The sequence below is a fragment of the Streptopelia decaocto genome, assembly GCF_964273445.1.
Source record: "Streptopelia decaocto genome assembly, chromosome: 5".
In the NCBI taxonomy this organism is placed as follows: domain Eukaryota; kingdom Metazoa; phylum Chordata; class Aves; order Columbiformes; family Columbidae; genus Streptopelia; species Streptopelia decaocto.
Window position 1 is genome coordinate 63,046,449 of NC_138659.1, and position 23,186 is coordinate 63,069,634.

General features: G+C 45.3%; 1 protein-coding gene across 14 annotated transcripts in view; it reads left to right on the forward strand.

The window, feature by feature from the left end:
* The window catches only part of TCF7L2 (transcription factor 7 like 2), a gene marked incomplete at its 5' end in the record, with an annotated part of 177,214 nt that overhangs the window by 38,317 nt on the left and 115,711 nt on the right, over window positions 1-23,186 (forward strand). The gene's annotated exons all lie outside the window — the stretch shown is intronic.

Sequence of the window (23,186 nt, forward strand, 5' to 3'; positions counted from 1 at the left end):
CATTTTATTTTGTTATTATACCGCGTTTTGTGCAAAAGGAACTGGAAAAAAAAAATCGAGTGTGACTAAGGGCTTTGTGAGGCAGCAAGCTCCTAAGGAGAAGGGAGAAAAAAAGGGTGAGACTCTTCTTTCTGCTGCTCTGCTGGTGGGGATGGCCGTGGCTGCAGCCACCCCCAGCACGCCTTACGTGTGTACCCATGGGGCAGGCTCTCAAGGCCCTGACAGTCATCTGTGGTGCTCACACTGTCCTCCCCAGCCCCTGTCCCTGGCTCTGGGGACTGCAGCTCGGCCAGAATCCCACCGCTGTGAAGCCACAGCTCTTGGCTTTCTGCTGAGGGGTTTCCCTTGGAGGTCTGGAATAACCTACTCCCCACACTGTCCACCTTCTCTTCAACTTCCCAGCAGTGAATCTGTTTCTCATTTAAAGTGTATTTTTCATAACTGCTCTGAAGTCTTGGAAGATGGAAAACTGACTGTGCTTAATTCAAGTTCAGTTCTTCCTCCTTCTGACCTCTGTTAGTATTTTTAAATGACAATTATAAATCTTATTTAAAAAAAAAAAAGCTATGTCATCCTCAAGCTATTCTAGGGAAGTTTAGCTGTAGTTTAAAATAAAACCAAGGGGCAGGGTATAGGAAATCCCATGCACATAATTTTAGAGGATCTGAATTAGAGGAGTTTGTATTTCTCTCCCATGAAATGCTTCGTAGGAGCATTCACTTATGCCTTGACCTTGTGCATAAGGCACTTAATTCCATCTACTTTGTGTTGATCTGAAAAAGCACCAAGTCCCTACAAGTGTAGGGTGGGATCAGAGTAGTAGGAGGGCTCGCCATCACTGAAGAAGGGCCCTGTTACCCCAGCATGGCTCCCCCCATCCCTGGGGTCCAGGTACCCCAGTGTGGGGTATGGGGAATTGTGCCCAGGAGGCTGCAGGTGCAGTTGGCCGTGACAACCCTCTCCGGCTGCTTCGTGCCCTGTGAAGCAACTTTATGCAAGGTGCCACCTCTCCACCCCAAAACGCTGGGGGGGAAGGGCACTTACACGGTGGGATGAGGATGTGGGTTGGGATGGAAAGCAAGATGGTGCATGAAAAGGCGTCATGTTCCCCACTCCTCCCTGCCAGCATCCTGCTTTTTTGTGCTGGCTGGGCCTCACGCTGGGGCTACACTGCTGTGCGTTGTTCCAATAGCTAAAAAAAGGAGTAAACCAAGGGATAACTTGGGTGAATGACCTGGCTGTCCTAGCAAATTTAGTTTAATTTAGAAGTTTAAAAATGCCCCCGTTATCCGCTAATATTAGCGTTTTGTGTGACCTGACATGTTAACATTCATGACCTGAGCGAGGAGGAGAGGGGAGGTGGTGCTGAATGGGGCTGCTGTACTTGAGGCTATTTTTCTCCCAGCCTCAGAAGCAGGACAATATCTCAGAATAGCAAGAGGTGGGGAAGTCGTGCTGGAGCGGGGACAGCCTGCCATGCCCAGGACAGCTGCAGTGCTGCCTTCTCCGCGGGACGTGGACCTGAGACCCCGCTCGCTTGTCATCACTGACCCCACGGCCGCAGGGTCTCACCCTCACTGCTGGCGTGTGCTGCCTGCCCTGGTGGGTCCCCACATCTGTCCTCTCTCGGGACCTTTGCACCGGCCTGAAGCCCCATGGGGTGGTGGGATGGCCTTTGCAGCTCTGCAGAGCATCACCCCACTGGAGGAGGTAGGCTGGCCGTGGTGTGGGGTCACGCATGTGACGGAGAACTGTGATGTGGGATCTATTTCCAGCTCTGCCACAAACTTCCCCTTTTCATTTTTGGAGCAAATCACTCAAAACTCCCTCTCCCTCATCCTGCCCATATGCAAAATGGAGCTGAGTGCACTTTCCTCGTGGGAATGGACTTTAAATAGAACTTCACTTAGAAAGTTCTGTAGAGGGCAAGTTGGATGGGTGCAAGACAGTATCAAAGTGTGACTGGAGGAAGGAGATCATGCAGGAAGAATTTTTTTTAAAAAATTAAGTACTATATTTTCTTAAAAGTTAAAAAGTCTTCCAAGTCTTCTGTGCCTGGCTTTTCATCATGAGATTAAATATGAGCACAAGAGGAGGACTGTCAGTGAAAAGTTACTAGAGCTGTCTTTTGAGTATGGAGGTGTTGAGAGGATGAGGAGGAAGGGCTTTGGCAGGTTGTCTGATCTTCCTGGCCAAGACAGGCCAGGCCTGGCTGCTTTCCCCATCTGGGTGAAGAACTCCATCTTTCCCAGCTTCTAGCAGCACAGGTGGCATTGATTGTTGAGTCAAATCCCTCTCTTGGTCAAAGAGGAAGCTTTTGCTTGCTCATTAAATATTTTACACTTCCAAAATCCCATCTACATTTGCATTTCTCATTAATAACTCCAAGTGTGCAAGCACAAGGTTGATTGTCAGGTACCCAGGTTCTCCCCATGCCCTGCTCACATGCTGGGTAAGGTTTTGTTGGGGAGATGATGACAGTGTTCCTTTAAAAAAATCAGCAGATCAGCCCACGTACTGTATGCTTATATTTGGATAAATTTGGTGGGTTTTGATTTCTACATTCTAGGGTAGAGTCGCACATGTGAGAGGGACTTCCTTTAGCTTAGTCACCGCATCGTTAGCTTTTTTGACTGAAATGCTTGTGATTTCACACTGGGAAGGAAAGAGACTTGGATCCAACTGAATTACATTATTAGCTTTGATATTGACTGCATTGAGTGAGGGTCCAACAAAATATTTTTCTTTGTTTTTAACCTGGCTACCAGCAATATGGGTCCTTTTTGGGTTTTGCGTCACTTGCTTATAGGATAGCTCTTCTCCTTTTTGTAGGGGATAGTTGCAGTGTTGCAGAGAGGCAGTAACAGGATGATATTTGAAGACATACAACTTTGGCACATTTGCTGCCTGTATATTTATGTGCTGTACCTGTATCTGGATGGCCTGTATCTGATGGTTCCTGGCCAAGTATATTTGCATCATTTAGTACTATTTGTAAATCACCTTGGCATTCACCATGTGCCTGAAAGGTGATAAACAAACCTGGGATCACTGTCAAAATGCAGTAATTGGAGTAAATTAGGCTAAATTTTTTGGGTGTGGCTTTATCATTGGCATTTTTTCTGTCAGTCATTCTGACCATTGTTGGAAAGGAGGAATTAAAATCATAGAATCAAATCAGAATTGAAAGGAAACCAGTTGACAGCAGCTATGGGCAACCATGTGATTTGGGGAAATGGGCTTAAAGCTGATGAGGCAGAGTCACAGTGCAAAGCAAGCATTTTCTTTTTCAGTTCTTTGCTCCAGAATAACTAACTGTTATGTTGCTTTCCGAAGTGTCTGCTGCCAATTGATTTATCCCCTGATAATAGTTTTAAGTTGTTTAGTTTGTCTTCTGTAAATATATGCGCAAGTTGTAACAACAAACAAACAATGATTCTGCTGTGTATGTTAAGACCTGGAGTATGTGGTGGGGGAGCAGGAGGAAAAGGTCTGTGCTGAGTTGCTCTGGGGCTCTGGATGTCTGCCTGGGAAACGTGGGGAAGGGTTTGCATCTTCACAAGAGGCTACGGGGCAGGTTTGCCGAGAATATTTAGCGAGTGTTAGCAAAGTTGATCTAAAGCTGCCAAGGATATGGTGTGTTTTCTCTTCCTAAGTCCTGCTTTCACTGGGATTTTTGCATGTGAAATGTATGAGAAATCCCACCCGAGTGGAACTGAAGTGGAAATGGTCTCACGTCTGTAATAAGGAATGTGGAGAATATCTGTTTGATTTTTTTTGAGGTCAGCATCCCTTTGTTTTCCCTTTATGAAATCTGTATGTTTTTGGTATATTGACATCTCTTTCATGAGGGAAAACATTTTTGTATATGAAGAAGATACGCAGTGCCTTTGATAGCTTCTCTACCCCCGGTTTTCACTGCTGTCAGTAGTGGTGAAAATGATGAGCGTTGCCCAGTGTCCCACCCACCACAGGGCTTCTGAACCCGAGCTTGCGTGTGCCCAGGGAGGTTCAGACGTGATGGGGCTCTGGAAGGTAAGAAAACTACTTTAAATCCAGCAAAAGAGCGAACCTGAGACTAGACAGAATAAAACAGTCCGGTACTGATGAGATAAAGTTTGTTTAGGATTGATGATGAAGAACAGAACAAAGTTTGGCCCCTGGAGCTGTGGCTGAGTGAAGGACAATGGCTCAGGGCTGGGTGAGGGTGCTCTGCCGAACCAGTGGTCTCGGGGATGGGGATTTTAATCCTGTTGCATGGGTGGGAAGTGTAAGGCATTAGAAAAATTGGGATTATCTGCAGGGTCCTCTTACACTAATGGAAATATACTTCAAGTGAATACACGTGTTCATTTCGTTCATACAACTGTGCACGGCTTAATTTATTGTGGCTTTGTAGACCAGACGGTACCTAAAATGCTCTCAGCTTAACATCTGATGCGGGGGCTGCAGCACAAAGCTGTATTAGGAGAAAAAAGCAGGATTGCTGGTTGTTTTGCCAAATGAACTTTTTGGAAAGAGTTAATTGCAGGATGTTACATGAGAGCCATGACTTGAGACTCTAGTTTTTAAACAGAATCTGCTGTTAGACACTTCCTCACAGTAGGAGTTTCATTTAGATGTGGAAAACACTTCAGGACTTAAATAGGAACAACAATAGTAATACAGGTGTGCTGAAGGTGTTTTTTTTTTTTTTGTCTGGTTTTGTCAACTTTTATTGTGCAAAGGTAGTTGCAAGGTTCTGGAAAGGGACAAATAAGCAGCTCTGACTGGGTTTGCTGGTGTGACAGCACAGAGGATGGGTCAGTTTTGCACTCATCCATTTTTTAGTGGCTTGAACTGTGTCAGTAAAGCAGCAGACTCTCTGGTCACTCTTTGGAGAGTTCCCACCTTGCAGGTACAGCCTGTCTGTAGTTGGGAGTGCGCCTTACATTGCAAACAGGGGCAGAAGGTTTAGTACACAGCATTAGCTTTGAAGCAAACCTTTATTTTTCTGCTTCAGGGTTTCACATCGAGTCACACTCCCTCCTCCCACCTTTTCTTCCTCACCATCTCCCTCTCCTCTTCCAGGTTTCTTATCATCACTGTACAGGCTAGCAGCTTCTTTCAGCCTTGCAGCTAAAGAGGGCTCTGCTACAGCCAGAAAAAAAATAAAGAAGAAGAAAACCAACTCCCAGGACAGCCAACCCAAACCCCGGGTCCTGTCCTGATGCTTGTCTCGGTGTAGCCGAGGCAGCTCCGTGGCCAGGAGATTGCTGAATGGCTGGAAATCGCAGCTATCTTAACTCTATGGAGGGGCTGTGTGTGCGGCTGCATCTAAAATTTTTATCACCACCACTGCAGGTGAAAGGCTTTCATTTGGCTGTGCTGGTCCAGCAAAGTCTATTTTATTTATGTGCTTCCAAGCCCTTAAAACTTCTTTTAGGGTACATCAGTAGGGAGTTAATAGAAACTTTGAAATAGGAAAAATGCCTGTGGGTTAAGCAAAAACCCAGTTGACCAACTTGAGCATAAAGCTGGTACTTAGTTGGTAGGTCATTTGCTGCAGGGGAGAGGGAAACGTGGACGGCTGGACCACAGATAGCATTTCCCGGTGGGAAAGAAATTGTAAACACAATTAGCAGCTCTTAATTTGGGAAGCAGCGTATGTTTTATTTTGCTTCTGTTTGTATATTCTTGTCAAATGGCTTCTAAGTCTTACTGCAGTCCATTGTTGTTTTAGTATTAGCTCAGCACGTTTATTTGTACATGTGAACTAGAGTAGCACGTATATGGGCCGCTATAAAAATAATTACATTGGGAAGAGTGAAAATATTCAAGGGTTATTCTCTGTAACTTCCTTAAAAAAGCCCAGCAAACCAAAAGTGCCTTCACAGGGAAGTTTGACTCGGGTTTAAAATTTCTTCCATTCGAGAGAAGCGGGGTTTTTTTTTTTTTTTTTAACAAAATGTGCTTTCTTAAAGACTAAAATGTCTTAAGCACCGGCATACTGCTCTACCTTATTTCTGCTAAATGGGATTATAAGGGATTTAATTCTGTGAGAATTTCTGTGTGTTGCAGGAGGTGACTTTTTACAGCGTGTTAGTGCGAGCGGTACGTGACATTCTCCTCCCGTTCCCATCACATCCCTTTGCTCTGACATGGGTTATCCCTCCATCCCAACACCTGAGCGTCTGGGGCATCTTGGATCAGGCGGGATGGGGGAGCAAGAAAGTGGGTCAGGAATAAAAACCCGACTTGAAGACTCGGTAGTTAGAAGCAAATTGTATTGATTTCTCTTTGTGGGTCTGATGGTTTTGAAAGCCACTTGCTGTGTGGCTTTAAAGCTCTTCCTGCCATATGTGCAGTCAATAAATGCCAGCGACTTGGCCAGCACTGCTTGGGCACCGTTCTGGCCGTGCCTTGGAGCACCTCTGTGCCTTGACATGCACTGAAACCCGCAGGGCTGCTTCGGCTTAAAAGTTAAGCAGGTGCTTAAGTGCTTGGGTGGATGGGAGGCTATAGGCACTATATTAGCTCCTGTCTGAACACAAATGTTGTCTTTACTTTTTTCTTTCTTTAGCAAATCGCTGTCCCTGCCTTCTTTTTGTTCCCAGTTTTCACCAGTCTTTTTCTGGCTTTTTCCAAGCTAAGTGATTTTTCCTGGCACAGCGAACACACTGCACGTAGTAAGAACCACAACTTGAAATGGAGTATAAATGGAGAGGGAGAGTAGCTGTTCTGATTGCCATGGAGTGCAGAGAACAAATAGACTTCAGGAATTTTGGAGACACAGCTAGATTGTTACATATTTTCTTAGTATTTTTGTAGGGGACTTCGAAGTTCTTGGTGCTGTTAGAGAGGTTTAGGTGAAGAATTTGAATCTTGGGGCAAGATACAGTTGCTGCCCTCCATTTGTCACAGGGAGAAGCTATTCTACCAAGATGCCTACTTTTTGTATGGCATCTCCACAGGTAGGGGCGTATCAGATCTATTTCAGTATCTCATTTTCTTTCTTCCCATCCTCGTTTTGGTAGTTGCTTCTTTGCATACTCATTTTGTATAGTTGTTTGGCTGATACACAGATAATTCTGCCTTTTTTTTTTTTTTTTTTTTTTGCTTCTTCCCTCCCCAGCTCCCTTTGCGTCCCTCGTAGCTCTAGAGAACTGGCTTGTTTATTGCCGATAGCCTGTTTGATGCCAAGAAATCCTGACTCCTGGTCCCTTATCGCGGGGCTGTGACGCAGGGCAGGATCACGTTCCAGATCTAGGTCTTGTTTATCTTGGATCCTTCTCGTGCTGTGGAGCAGCAGCAAGTCATACTTGACTTCTCACATTGCTCCTTCGCCTTCATCTTCTGCTGTCCGGGATCTGCCGCCTCCTCGCGTGTCCTGCCCAGCCTGCTCGCCGTCTGCTCCAAATCCACGGGGACAGGAGGGCTGGGGAGGGAACCCAGGGATTCCTCCTCATGAAGAAGCTTTACTGAGAAGTCTGGCTGGTCCTTTTGTATCAAAAGTGTGACTGGAGGGGTTATTTTTTGTTATGGCTTTTTTTTTTTTTTTTATTTGCTGTAGTTGTTTGAATTGCCCTTTTTAAGAAAGGAGAAGTTGGTCTAGGAATTGGTGATATTACCTGTGGTTTGGAGATGCAGAGCTCCCTGACATCCATCCCTTATTTGCGATCCCGATCCAAGCTCATTTATCATTTCACGATTCAGTATTGAGGTTTTTCTTTTTTCCTTTTGTCTCCCCACCTATTTTTTTTTCCTCTCTGCATATTGCTTGCCCTGTGCAACAGATGTGAGGATCTGATCCCACTTCCATTGAAGTCAATAGCCAAATTCCTATCGACTTCGCTGAGAGCAAGAGCGAGCCCTGCCTAGGGAGTGAGGATTAGAGCTAAGTAGGAGTAAGTAAAGTACAATAAAATCAGAATATCCTACTTACTGCTTAATGCCATGAATTCTGTTTTGAAGAATTTCTGTTTTGAATCCCATGGCTTTTTATGCTGGTGAATGCCAAGAACTGAATTCATGGGGGTGGGGAAGAGGAGGAGCTGACAAGTGTAAGAGGGTTTTGGTTTCTAGAGTTAGGAGGGACATTGGTAGAAAGGAATGAAAAACAGTCTGTGATTCCTTCATGACCCTGCAGTAAAAGGACTTCAGCTGATGGATGAGGGGCTTGGTTTGGCAGGCAGGCTGCACTGGATCCACTTTTGACCGTGTCAACCAAGTGTCACCATCTAAATCTGGAATGCTGTTGTGTGTTATGGGAATATAAATAAACCCAAGAAAAGGCTCAGGAAGGGGAAAATGGTTGGACAGAATCTTAAAAAAAATATATATAAAAAAAGGAAAAGATTGCCCCTGTCCTGTCCCCTTCTAAACACATGGCTAAAATAAAAATAATGCAATACTAAAAGAAATAAAAGGAACCCCCAAAACAGGCAAACAAACAAACAAAAACAAACAAAAAAAACCCCAACAATCCATGCTGAGGGAGGGGAGAAGCGGTTACTTTCTAGATGTGTTCCTGCAGGACCAGCCTTCCCAAAGACGTCCAGATGTGCTCCAGGGAGACGACGGTGAGATGGGGCAGAAACCACCTTGTCCCCAGGCAGCCCCTTCCTCCAGTGGCCCCTGTGCCCACCCAGGGCCGTGGGAGCTGCGTGTCCCTGGGGACCTGCCGTGGGTGTCCCCTCCTACCGGGGTGTGGTGACATGGGAGGGGGTGTGTGGACTTGGACCCCTGCAGATAGCAGCGTGGCCTTTCGCACCGCCCAGCTCGGGGCCCCACAAGGAAGAACAGGCTGTTATCCTGGCAGGGCAATATTATCCGCGTTTTACAAGCAGGAAGGCTGAGGCAAAGGGTTTATTTTCGTGTGACTCATTCAGGATGGCCCAGGAGCCTTTGGCGGACGCGGAAATTCGATGTTTCGCGGAGCCCTGGTCCTGTGTTGTCTCCCCCAGTCCTGTAAAGCTTGTGGGTTTGCACAATGTACCAACCAGGGGTGCTTTTCTCATTAGGGATGTGCTGCTGGCACACATCTGCTGTCACTCTGGGTAGTGTGCAAGGTGCAGCTTCGTGGCAGAAGGGGTGATGAGGATGCCGCAGATTTTAGGGAGCAACCCAGCTCTGCTGAAAGCTCAGGGGCAGAGAAAGAAGCCTCATTTTTGGGGTCGTTAACCTGGGTAGATATGGCATGTGGATTTTGCTGCACCTCTTCCTCGTGTCACCGCTCTGCTAGGATGCTTTCTTCGTGAGCTTTTCCTTTCTTTTTCCCCTTCACTCTCTCTTTTGGCCAGGATTTTAACATATATCACAGGCTGGTAGGCTAAGAGCCTGGGACTTCCCCTCACCACACTCAAAGTCTTTGATCTTTTGCTTTGGAGGTAACATCAAAAGAATGGCTGAGAAAGACAGCCAGCGCTGTGAAGTTCAACGTTCAAGTTAATAGCTTGACTGAAGGTTGTGCTGCATTGCTGGAGCCGGAGTAAACAGAGGCGAGCGCACGCATTTCCCTGGAAATGGACTCTAGTGCTGCACAAGGGCGTCATTTGCATTCGCAATTAATCTAGGCTCTACTGAAGGGCAGGCATGTCGGTTTATTTTGTTACTTTTTTTTTTCTTTTAAATTCCTCCTGCACGGGAGAAAGGAGCAGGATCGTTGTCCAGGGAGCCGCTTTACTCAGTGGTACCAGCGGCTGGTGGTGGCTGTGTGTGCACCCTTGCAGCCCTGCACTTTGTCATTTCTGGATTTTCTCCATTTTCAAAGTGATTAAGTTAATCATCTGTTGGCAAACAATTGCCTTCCCCCTTCTTTTAATAATAATAATCAAAAAATAAATCTCTTACCATTGCCTACCCAAGCAATGGTGGGGAATTTTGCATGATTTTGCATGATCGTGCACAGCCAGGCTCCGTCCTGCATGGCTTGGGGTATTAGGTGGACACTACTAGATGGCACAGCGTAGCCACAAGTAGTTAATAATTTGGTACTGTGATAAGGATGTTGGAATCGGAGTTTCTGAGAGGCAAAACACTGAAGACTTTACCAAGGCGTTTGACACTTGTGGATGAATTGGCCTGATTTGTTATATTTACAAGTTTAAAGCATTTTTATGCAGGGCTGGTAGGACATGGGTTTGTCTGCTGTGTAGTTTGGTGTGTACGTGTGTGGAATGATTGATGTGAGTGTTAAACTCTGTAGTAACGTAAAACCAAAGGTCTCTGTTTATTTTCAAACACATTTGTATGAGAGAGGTACACCAAGGACACTGTTAGTCCCCAGAGAGAGGTGTGTTCTTCATTCTGGAAGAAAATAGGAGACTTGGATGGGGAGGAGAGTTAGAGACCTTAATAAACTCAGAGAGAAGGTTTAAAATTACTTAGAGAGTGAGAGCACTCTGTCCAATGCAACGCAAACTTCTGTAAATTGACTCATAAAATAAAAAAGTATTAGTCATTATATTTTTGCAAATTTTTGACCTCTTGAGCAGAGCTTTGGTGTGGGTCTTAAATCACTCACCAGTGCAAGGGATGGGATTCACAAAGGAGCAAAGCCAATCAGGCACCCAAGTCCTCACTGCTTCGTGGAAAAATCTTGACCTGAATACTTGGCCCTGTTGAGTGAATTAACTGCTCTAAGTGTGTGGGAGTTCAGGACATCTGTGCCCTCTCGAGGAAACGTGGAATGCTGTGGCGGGTAATGACCCCACTGGATGAGACCACAGGGCTCTTTCTAGAGGGACAGTGAGGTGTGTTAATTTTTGAGTGATGGCAAAACACCCAGCTCCACAGAATGACAGCCTGAAGCCGGCCTTACAGCAGCTGCCGATCTTTTCCTGGACTGATGGAAGAGGTGGTAGATGAGTGTATGGAGCTCCCACATTTTTCCTTTGCTGTTGTCCTGCTTGCTGGGTAATTATTTCTCCTTTTTTTTTTTAAAAAAAAAAAAGAAAAACAAAACCAAACCCCCAAACAGAATGCAGCTAATTATTCTGTCTAAACCCATACACAGTCAGAAGAATTTTTCTAGAGTACTTGGGCTACCCCTGATAGCTCTCACTGGAAATGCTCCCCGGGAGGGATCAGCCGAGGAACGGGGAGGACAGGGCAGTTTGAGTTCTCTCTGCCCTTCAGGTAACATCCTACAAACAATACGTTGCGAATCCCAGAGCTGTTTATGGGGGAGCAGGAGGAAAAGAATAATAATTTTCAGTAGATTAGTGGCTATTGTATCATCACACGTTGCTTAATAAGCCTGATGTTACATGTGAGAGGTAAGCTCCTTAGCGTGCAGGTCTGTTGAGATGAAAGGTCCCTCCTGAGGTTATCGGGTTCGCCGTACGGCATGCACAAACACTGCCTTCAACTTGTTGTCCTGTGCAGATGCTCTTCAGTCTATTAGTGCTCTCAAAAATCTGTTTAGGAACCCGGTTTTTCTTCCCTTAATTCCACATAGGACAAATTTGACTTGGAAATGGAACAGAAATGCTGTGTTGTGATTTTTGAAATAAATAAATAAGCTATTGCTGTGAAAGGGAGCTCATTGATCCTTATTGGCTTCATTTATAATTACCCTTGTATACAGTCATTGCACCTCATCTTTAAAACCAAAGCTGCCTCTCGAAACCCCACCAGACAGCTAACGTGGCTTGTCGTGTCCCTCCCTGCCCCAGCCTCTTCAACCTCGAGAACTTATAAAATATAAGTGTCCGCAATAAGATTATAAAATGTTGTAAGATTGGAGCCTTTGCTTTCCTGGCTGTTCAGTAAAGAGGTTGGTGTCTCTTGGATGTGCCCTGAGGCTCTGAAACCTGAGGCCTGCCCACATCTTGAGTTCTACTTTCCTCCTTGCAAAGTGCCTCTGGCTAGTGGAGCTGTCGATGCAGCCCCTTCCACCCCCGCCCTGCTTAGAAAAAGCCTTCTTTTTTTTTTTTCTTGCCCTTTTTTTTTTTTTTTTTTTAAGACAGCTGTAACAAACCTCGAATAGATACTGGTTTGTGGTTGTGGTTTGTTTTTTTTTTTTTCGGTTGCAGGTAAAGCTAAAACCTAAAATATTCATGTGACACTTGCAGGTCCAAGGCAATTAGCACAGGTGTGTGAAGGCTGCAGCGTGGCTGGTTTGCCTGTGGCTCTCCCAGGGGGTCTGGCGTGTCCCCCCATCTTCACCCCCAGCCCCTGTGGGGACCACCCCGTCCCCTGGGGGTCGTGCTGTGCCCAGCATCCCGCAGGTGGGTGCTGCGTCTCAGGCTCCTGGGTGGTCCAGGGCTGGGCTGGTGGAGCCTTTCCCCAGGGATCCATCCCTGCCCTCGCCTCCTGCACAGGCTTGTTGCACCCCCCAGCTCTCCCCCTCCTGCGAAGCAGTGCCCAGCTCCCAAGATGTAGTGGTAAATAGGCTGCCCTGTGCTGGCTTTGGGATTGTGAACAACTACAGACACCTTTTCCTTGGGAACACAGTGTTTTGCAGGTGTTTCTCAGCTGGGGGTGCTCCTGGGGGTCCCTTCTCCTCCTGCCTCCGCATCCCCCATCCCAACTGCTGAGATGTGCCCAGCCCTGGGAAAAACTCCCATAGGGAGTGAGGCATTTGCTGGGTGCATCAGAGTGGGGGGGGTGGAAGCTGTTCTGCATTTAACTCTATGTGAACCTGACTTACCATCCTTGGAGGAGATTTTGGTCCCGTTACAAAGCCAAATATGTATTTTCTGCTCTTTGTGGCTATTTTAAGTGGAAGTTGTTTTTCTAGTACCTGCTAAGTTCCTTTAATTTTTTTTTTTTTTCATATTTGTATCAAGAGACAGAGAACATAATACACATGAACAGGCTTAAAAAACACTCAGTGTTCCCAAACCACGGTCCTTTAAATAAATAAATATAAAAGTTGCCTTGTGGGCCAGCGAGTTCAAAATGCCTGTGCTATATTTAGCAACAAGAGCAACATTTTCAGCTATTTACAGATTTAGGCGGTGGGGGCTGCTCTGATGACTCCTTTGTTTTAACTTTGGGGCTGTGGCATGAAAGTGTGACCAATGCAAATGTGGGGAGTGGGGTGTGTTGTGTCTGGGGGAGCGGGGCTGTGCTCCCTGGGCCATGGGGTAGGTGTTTGCCGCCAGATTGCCGCAGAAAAGCAACCCTCACCTCTCCAAAACAAACCTCTTCCACGACCACAGGAATTTGGCGCATGGGGCAGAGTCCCTCCAGGACATGAGCTATTGCAGAGCTGCTGATACCCTTCTCCATGGGACACAGGCCTCTTCCCAGCCAGCATTTCTACTGGGTTGTTTTTGTTCGTTTTTGTTTTAATTACTATTTCTTTCTCCCGCCTCTCTTCCCTCCACCCTTTGAGTGGAAAATGCAGGCTCGCGCATGTTGCATTTTTCCTTATGCAAAAGAAAATATGTGTGTTTTTTTCCTCTTTCTCCAGATGCGTTGAGCAGTCTATAGTTTCGACTTGCTGTTTGAAAAAAGTGGATTTTCCCTTTTTTCCCCAATTCATTAAAACGGAAAGGATTATTTTGTGATATTGCATTGTGATGTTTGACTTTTGTTTCTTGTGAGTTTAGCTCAGGGAGTGGATAGGCCAGTATAGTTGTTTTGACTTAAGAACATTTATCTCTCTAAATAAACAAAAACATTTATCCAAAGCTTCCAGTAGTATATTTTGCACATATTTGTCCCTAAAATATCTCAACAGAAGTTGCTTGAATTTAATGCATAAACTACTCTTATGTGAATATTCAGAATGCCTTTCAAATGCCGCACCATTATTTGAATTTTATAGGAATTGCACTGATTTTCATTGGAGTGCCTTTTTAATATGGAAAAATAATTCACAGTGGTCTCAATTCTAGACTGTATTTGCTTTCACATCTTGTCTGTCTGTGTCTCCTTTAAGAAAAAAACAACATTTTGTTTGTTCTTGAGGAAGAGTTTGTGTGGCTGATGATTCAACTAAGAATATTTTTAAAATACTTCATTTCAATACCATAAATGCTTATTTCATTGTTTTGGTGGTGCTGGAGGAAACCAGAAAATAAATACATGGGGTGGCTGCCCAGGAACAAGAGGTGACAGCACAGATTTAGTGAATACTTCATTTGTTTGGTTTTGCTTTCATCCCAAATGATTCACTTAGTCCTCCGCCTAAATATAATTCTTCCTACTTAACCAGCTTTGCCTCTGGGCCAGACGAGGTGTCTTTTCCATGAGTATCTGAAGGCAAGCCTTCAACTTTTCCTCTTCTGGTGGACAAGTGAGACATCCAGCTTTTGTTTGGAAGGAAAACCGGTGCGAGTCTCGCCGGCCCCATGGACTAACGCCGTCGGAGAAGCAAAGAGAGGATTATTGATAGGGGAAACAACTGGTGCCGAATCCTGAGAGGGAGCGTTTCTTTCCTGACTCTCTAGGAGGGATTTGGAAAGAGCCATAATCCTGGGTTAGGAGTAATTTGTTACAGCAAGATGATACTTGAGTGGCAGGAGGATTCTGGCGGACGGTTCCATTTGGAGGAGTAGCTGGTCTCACACAAGGTCAGTCTGACACAAATCCTACACCAGCCCACAAGTTTTGTTTCTCAGCCAGCACAATTAGCTGAGGGGACTCTCAAAGATTTACATCTTTCAAAGACATCTCCGTGCATCTGAGCTAAAAGATTGTGACGAGAAATGTGGACCTTTTTTTCCAAGGCGAGCTTTCTGAAAAACCAAATAACCTCAACAGCAAGCTTCCCACCTTCTCCTAGGAGGTCAGAATATTGCTGGCTTCAGTGTTTTCTCTGGGACTTTTCCCTGTGGTTGCCTTTAGGTTACATTTTTTAGTTAACTTTTTGCATGTTTTTTTTTTTTTTAAAAAAAAGATAGACAAAAGCTACCAACCCTGGGGAAAGAGAATTTTGCAAGTTCTTGGTTTTCATGAGGGCCTGAAACCCTTGGAGCCATCTATTCTGCAGTAATGCCTTGTTGCGTTGAAGACCCGTCGCACATAGAAACCGCAAGGGAGGCGACAGGAAATTCGGTATGAAATTTTCTGGGTTTACTAGAGAGTGGCTCCCGGCGGTTCACCCAGAATTGCTACATCGACAGGAATTTTTGTGGTAGTGATTCGAGTCATGAGTTTCACTTACCCAACAGCAGGAGAAAATATGACTTTCAGTAAAACCCCCCATTAGGCGACGATAAAATAACAAGCAAACAGCTAAATTCTCCTGTAGCATCTTTGCTCAGGGATGCCACCCCTCATTTGCAGGTGCTTCACAGGACCTGAGGTGAGAATTTTGATCAAGAAGAAAAATAAAATAAAAAAACGAAGCAAACCAAATAGTCTGAGAGGCCCTTACAGAAGAAGATACACCTTCCAGGGCATCCATCTCCCATCTCGCCCTTGTCATGCATCTGGTGGCTTCTGATAACTGAAGGTGCTGACCGCTTTATCAGTCAACCCCTCTATGGCTCAGATTTTGTAAACCGAGGCTTCTGAAGTTGTGCAGCTCCTCACAGAAATTGCGTGACAAGGCGCTTGCTTGGGTTCGGTCTTGTGGAAGCAGGGTACAGTGCTGAGGGTCACCGCCATGCCCTGGTCCTGCTTCTCCTCCATCCCATAAGAAACCAAATCAGACTCTTTTTTTTCCCTGCCCCACGAACAGTAAACACTTGGGAGAACAGGTTGGGCAACTGTCCATCGTAGATGATAGTAACAAAAGATGAAGGCAGGTAGTGCTGATCCAGGACAGAGGTGCACGAGAAGAGGCTTCTGTCTGTCTTTCCTTCCCACACATACACGCAGTGGAAAGTGGTACCAGTTCAGCAGCCATTTTGCATCTTGAGTCTGTAGAGATGACTTTCCTGGTACGCATTACCACCAGAGTACCAAAGGAGTCTGGTTAATGCTTCCCGTAATTAGGAAACATGTAACTCCCGCTCCAGAATCCAAGTGATGGAGGCAAGGGGAAGGTGGGGGTCAGTTTTGGAGAGCCCCTTTTGCTCCTTATAACACCATGCTGTCCTGTGCCATGGATCCGTGTGTTGGGGTGAGAAGGGAACAGGACAGAGCAAACATGTTCTGCAATATGAGAGTACAACTAGGCTGCTTGGCCACTGTGCTCTGTGTGGTAGATGTTTGTTTGTAATATATTTTTTTTTCCCCGTAAAAAAAAGTATTTAAGAAGTAGCTGCAAAGGTTAAAGTTGTAGTACCTCCTTTACAAATGGAGTTAGGCTTGTAACAGAGCTGGAAAGTTTTAAGGGAGGCAAGGTTCCCCTGGTGCAGCTCTTCTGTTAGAATGGAGGTGGTTCAGTGCCGTGATCCCTGTCTCTAACACGCTGTCAGATATTTTTACTGTCTTTAATGGGGAGGAAAGGAATTATATTTTATAGACCATAAAATGCATTCTTGGACTTCATGCGAACACTAGTTACCAATTGTTCTCTCACTCTCTGGGAGATTGCCAGGAAGAGAAATTAAATGTGGGTCTGTACATCAATTTGTTCAGTGCGTCTTGGAGGCTGCTTTAGCTTTGAGTCTAAACAAGCCATATCTCCAGAAAGGCTTGAAATTTCATGACTGTCTCATTCTTTCTCTAATGGTAACTCCATGCTTGAGTGGAATAGAACAGGTTGCACAGAAAATCTAGGGAAAGTAGTTTGAAGATGAAGAAGTTGTTGTTTTTTCTAGCTTAAAGTAAGTAGATAAGAAGTTTGTTCTTGTTCCTTGTGTGAAATTGTGGGTTTATTTGAGCCTGTCTTTTGGAACAGTACTTTGTAGACATCTAAATAGTACTCAGCCAACCTGCTGACTGGTGCAGGGAGGGCTGTGGAGGCTTTCAAATTAAATGTGAAAAAAGTGATGGTGCTTTCCCAAGCTCCACCCAAGATCGCGAAACACTGTCTGCAGTTGTTTGCGGAGATGCCATGTGAACTGCAGAAAGTAATGCTGTACTTCTGTGTCACATGAACGCTCTTCCTCTTGAAAAGCTAAAAAATTGATTTTTCATTCCTGCTGTAGCTGATTAGCATTTACTTAGCTTCTTCATGCTCAGTATCAATATCCTAGAAGTCAGCTGTTGTCTATGAACCTTACATTCATTAGAAGGGAAACACCTGTTTTACTTCTTTATTTCAGTAGAACTGATGGCAAGAATGCCTTTCATCCATGTCAGAATAAGCAAATAATTATCTAAATCTGCGTGAACTTTCGTAGGCAATAATTTTTAAGGAAGCTTCTGGTTATTCTCTTTATCTGTTTCCCCAGCAGCCTCCTCTGGGCCCTTATTAGCATGTATAGAAAAATGGTGTAAATAGGGGTGACATGGGACAGTGGTAGTGGGATGTAGCTGTTGTATTGCATCTCATCCGGGGTGCAGGAGAAGAGCTGCGTGTGCTGTGAGGACATGGGTCAGGAGAAAGCTACTGATCTGGTGCTTGTGGGATGTTCCTCCACCTCCACTCAGTCTTGACTGCTCACCCAAGAGGGAACTGCAGTTGTTGAGGTGCCCATGGGACTTGTACTGCTTCTTTGTGCCTTGTTCCACCCCAAAACAAGCATCCTCTTTGTCCATCTTCATCTTTGCCTTAGCTTGTTCAGTGAGACACTTCCAGCTCACTGGATTTCTGCTTTCGGGTGTCCCTCCTTCGAGATGATCTCAAACTGTTTGATCACTAGCATATTTCAGTAACTTTCAGGCTGTGGAGGTCTCTGCCTTTTCCTTTTCTTTATGCCTTAGCAGCGCTTCAGCAGTGTGACAGAGGCACAGGCAAAATACTCACATGGGCAACCCAGGGCCCCCATTTCAGGGATTCCTTGTGTATTACTGGAAGGGAAGGAGACCAGGTCACTCAAGTTCTCAGTAATGGGAAATTCAAGGCACTAGAAATGTCTTGTTCAGGAATATATCACAAGATGGTTTGGCCGATACCAGTTCTGGCAAATAAGTGGTGTTTTAAATTGGGAAGAGGACTTAATGCCCTATGTGCAAGTGTCTGTGCAGGTACAGAACACTTACAAGTTCCCTTTTTTTTTCTGCCACTTTTTCCCTATTTATGTGTTTTATTTAATGATTTGCTTTTGCACTGTTACAATAGTGTAAAGGGTGATATTAGTTTTTATTAAAAAAAGAAAGAAGTTGGAAATATGTGATAAATACTTCCGTGTTTTACAATTTTATGCTTTCATTTATTGAATGCAGTGGGGAAATATTTTGTATGGAACGGATCGGTCTCATTGAAATCAGCCTTGTTGCTCTGATTTTGAGCAGCTCCCCTGTGCCTCGTCGTGGTACATTACACATTCTGTAGAAGGGCTGAACATTGTGGGTGGTGTCTATGACTTCTCATACAAAAAATTCCAGACACTGCAGATCTGCAAGAAATAGGAGGCCCTTTTAAAGTTCCTTCAGCAATCTCCTTGAGTTATTTAAAATAAATCCTGCAGATTTTATTCTCACACTGCACACCTCTACAAAAAGTATAACTGAAGACCAACAATAAGGGATCGAGGTAAATTAAGGGATGGAGCAAAAGCTGAGGCTCTACTTTTACATCCTGGGAGTCTTTGCCTTCTGACTTAAGTGGGGACACTAGTAGGTTACAGACCTTTCTTTGTAGGTACCAAGATGAGAATCCTCTTGCAACTATTCTTCTTGTCCGCAGAGAGCAATTACAATCTCATTAAGGTCTGTTTTCGTTCCTGTCACCTTGCCTGTAAATCTCAGTGCTCTCCTGTGTTACAAGGATTATCTCTGGTTAAAATTTGCCTAGATACAGGCCCCCCTGAAGTGCTGCTTACTAAATATTGGAGAAACTCCTAAGCTTCTAAGTTGACATCCAGGTGTGTATTTCCATGTGATTCTGCAGCGCTGGCCAAGGGAGAGACTAACAGCAAAACCAGGATCAGGAATACGTCTGTTCGCATGGTGTGTTGAGATCGAGGGAGAAAGCGCAGACTCTGAAGGTGGAGAGGTGGTCCCATGGTTAGGAGTGGTGTTGGAGGCCTGTGGCATCAAGCTGGCTCCAGGAGCCGTGTTCCTGCTTGTTTCGGTTCCTGGGAGCTAATAAGCACCAGCTGCAGGAAACCTGAGCTGGAAAGTGTTGTGCAGCTTTCCCTCCGTTTAAAAATATAGTGTGTGTTGTTTTTTTTTTTTTAATTGCATTTATATATTTATGTGCTGTGAGACATCACTCGTAGGGCATTCCAGCAGTGAGAACAATAGCATGACAAGGGAGCAGGTCCAGGTTGGACACCGGTGCAGGAAGCACCTGCGAGCTGTGTGCCATCCCTTCCATGAGGGACGTGTCACCGCGTTCCCACTAAACTCCTTTAGTCTTGGATATGAGTTTTAGCTGCTTTTGACCAACTGTGCTGTGCAGTCTTGGGAAGGATGTCTGTTTGTCCCACTGGTGCCCAGGGGGGCATTTGGGGCGGTGGACACGCAGAGCTGCTCTCGGTGGGTCTGCGCTCTGCAGGGCCTGGTTGCAGATGGGAGGTGAGGACGTGCTGCTTGCAGGAGTGGAGGGCAGGGGTGGCTTTTTTTTTTGTTCCCCTTCTACAAAAACAAATCTGGGCTGTTCAAATCATTTGCCTTTTCCCTTGTGCTGACAATTTAACAGCCTTTTTAAAAGCTTTGGTTTCTCTCAAGTACGCTCGCCCCATACGTGTTTTAATTTTTGTGCAGAGGCCTGGAGCTTAACAATTATTTTGCTTAAGCTCTCCGAGACTTGCCATAAAACTTTTTTTTTTTTTTTTAAAACACACACATGCTAATGATCCCCATCAGATCATATTGTTAAACAGGGAATATAATACTTATGGCAAGATGACATTATTTTAAAAAATGGTAAAAGCAGGCCAGCAGAGCCCATTTCAACAGTTTTGCTCCAAAATAATTTGTGCAGATTTGTTAGAGTTAATTTGTTGAAAAGTTCAATGTTTGTACAGGCAAATCCTAATTTCCACACTAAGACACAGAGGCAGGAGAGGAGTGAGTGTGTGTCCAGCTTTAGCAGGAGCAGGATGGTGGGAACTTCCCTCCCTCCTTCCCTTCCCCCCCAGTGCAGGAATGTAAAATCAGTGTCAGAAGGCTGGGAAAGTCGGCTTCGGATTTTTGTGGACTCCTTGCAAATCAGAGGAACTGCCTGGCTCAAATCTGCATTTAGAGCCGAGAGAAGAGGATTTCCTGCTATTTAGTTGCTTGAGGAAGGAAAGGATTTACCTCTCCGCTGCAACAAGACTTAATTTTTCTCCTCTTTAATAAGAATATCGCAGCATAGGGCAGCAGTAGTAAACCTGTGAAAGTAATCACTCCTCTCCCCGCTCTTCCTTCGCCCCCCCCCGTGCCATGATGCAGCTCCCCCCTGCCCGAGCATCCTCCTCCTCCAGCCCTGGCCGTGGCTTGGCGTCCTCCGTGGTGAAAGAGAGAGTTGTGGAGGGGGCGGCTGCTGCTCCAGCGTCGCTCCCTGGGCCGGCCGCCTCGCTCGGCCCGCCATCTGGATCCAGTTAGCTCTCTCGGCAGTAGGGCTGAGTCTCATTTCCTCCAACCAGTAATGTTATATAGGCAGTGATCCTGTTCTGCCCTAACATAATTGAAAATTATGTGTATTGTAGACTCGCAGCGCTGAAATGTAGACTCGTAAAAATCTGTGGCTCAGGTAGCCTGTGGAGATTGAATTTGGCACACAATGAAGCTTTTATGTAAAGTAAGAATTATAAGCCACCACATCAATATTGTGTTACAGGCATGACAATTCTTGGATGAGGAGGCCTTGAGTCAGGCTCGTCACCTTAAACAATGCTAATATTTCATACTTTATCAACGGGGCTGGCGTTTTGACGCCAGCAAATTGGACTTCTTTTCTTTAGCAAGCATCCTGCTGTTGAAGCTGTGGGTTCGTTAGCTTGACGCAGGCATTGGCTGCGGGCTCTGGCCCTCTGTCTGATGGACAGAACATCTTGCCCTTGGCGGGACTGGGATGCTGCTCAGGATTCTGGCCACTTGGTAGAGCTTGTGGAAGTTGCTTTATTGAGCCTTGTGGGATTCTGCTTTCCCTGGGGACTGTTTATTTTATTTTTTCCCCCCACTGATGGAAATGGAAGCTGTCCATGTGTGTGCTTGTGTGCAAGACTGAGCCCTCTGGGTCTGGACTGTTCCTGCTGGGCTCCACATTCATGTCCAAGAGGAGGAGCAGCTTTGGCTGCGTTTTAGCCTTTGTACTGTAAGAATTCTTGGATCCACTTTGGCAGGAGTGGGTAAGAGAAGGACTTTACTGAGAGTCCAGACTGAGGGTTTTAAAGGCAGAAAAGCGAGGTAGCAGTAAGACCTTCTGGAACTTTTCATCTTGCACTTAGGCTGCTCAGCCTGGTGTGGGAGCACCAGTGCTGGAAGTACTGGCGCTTGTGAGATCGAGGTGGAACAACCATACCTTTTTGCTCTGTTTCTTCCAAGGGTGTCTATTGCTGGTGAAGACCAGCAGGACTGGCAGTCCTGAAGACTTTGTAATCCCTGTAATACTTTACTGACTTGGATGTGGTCTGATGTGAGCTTGCTCACGCTGCTGAGTCAGTGCCTCAGTCTTGGAAAAGCCCACGTGTTTCTTGGCCTGTCTTTTAGGACAGCTACTGACCTGAGCTCCTTCATGGGTTGTCATGGATGTAGGAATATTCCAGGGTTGCTCATGACCACAGAGTGGTCGTGGAACATTAAGGGCGGTTGGTTTATTTCGGTGGGTAATGGCTTCATGGCCATTTCCTGAAGTGCCACCAGTTGAGCTGGCAGGTTCTTGTAAGTGCTTTAGCTGTGGTGGTAGTAACTTCTTACTCTCCTAAATGGTTGTGGAGTTTGAAACAGAGTTGTGTACCATGAGGCACACATCCTGGAAGGAAGTTTTCCTTGGAAGAAGGGAAAAATACTTCAATAGCTGGCTGGAAAACCTGAGGAAGCTGGTAGTAGCTGTGACCCATCATGACCCTTTCTGCAAGTTCATATGCCCCTTTAGGTGGTGTTAAAATCACTGCCTAAGACAACTGATGGACTTCTAAAAATGTAGCAGTTGGCTTGTTTAATAGTGCCATCTGCAAATCTGAAATGTATCAGATTTCCCCTCAAGTTAAGAAGCTCTCAGTTGGCTTAGGTTTTGGGTTAATTTTCTCTGCACTTGGGTTGCATTTTTAAGCACTTTTTTTGAAACCACAAAGGGTTAGAAAGTTACTTTAACATCATCTCAACTTTAAAATTTATGTTGTGGTCACCTACATTGAAGAGCAGGGATTTGATACAAGCGATCAAATATCTGGAGGCTTACAATTGAGTCATAAGAATTAGAAATGTCGCTTACAGGAGACTAGTTCTGGTTTGTTTGGGTTTTATTTCTTGTTTTTAAGAAGTGCTGAAACATTCTAGTCCACATTGCACAAGTCCCAAATGTGAAGATGAATAAAAACAAGACTTCTTGGAACTTCAGGAACTTGTATGGGGCACAAATCCAGAGTATGGGGTTTGTTTATTTGCATTCCAGTAGCTCAGAAATCTCAGGCCCTCCAAGCGATGGGAATTGGTAATGCATCCTCCCGCCGACTGCTGCTTCTGGTCACCTCCGTGCCCAGGGTCTTGCAGCAAACAGGCCTTGCATGCTAGCAAATGTTTTGCATACGTGAGCAAATGTGATAGTGATGTGCTGAAAGCATGGAACCAGATCTGCTTCCTTCCTTCATGGAGATTTAGATACAGCTTCCTTTGTTCGCCTGGAGTGCTGGGGGTTGTTTCTGTGTGGTTCTCCTTCAAGATTACTCTTGAAAACAAAACAAAACACCATGGGACGGGTAAACAACTGTTTCTCTTAGACGTTTTCTAGGAATAGATGTGTTAGGTCAACTGGAGTCTAGTGCTAAGTAGGATCTTTTGCAGTGGCCCGATCTATTCATACAGCTGCTTTTCTTAGTTCTGGGAGAGGATTGAAAGTAAGTGGCAGTATACATATCTTCCACCACAATACAGAGCTTTTAGAGATCACCTATTAACCAGTATGCCTAATTGGCACAGTGCAGCACCATGCAGAGAGAAGAGGTTGGGCTGAAATTATATTTAGATGTACTATGCAGAGGAGTATTTGGACTAACTGATTTCTCTGTGGGGCTGCTTTTGGTCAGAATCAAGTGCTTCTGATGCAGCAATCTGGGTACCAGCTCAAGACTTCAACTATTTGGTGGAAGCTTTGAGCTCTGCAG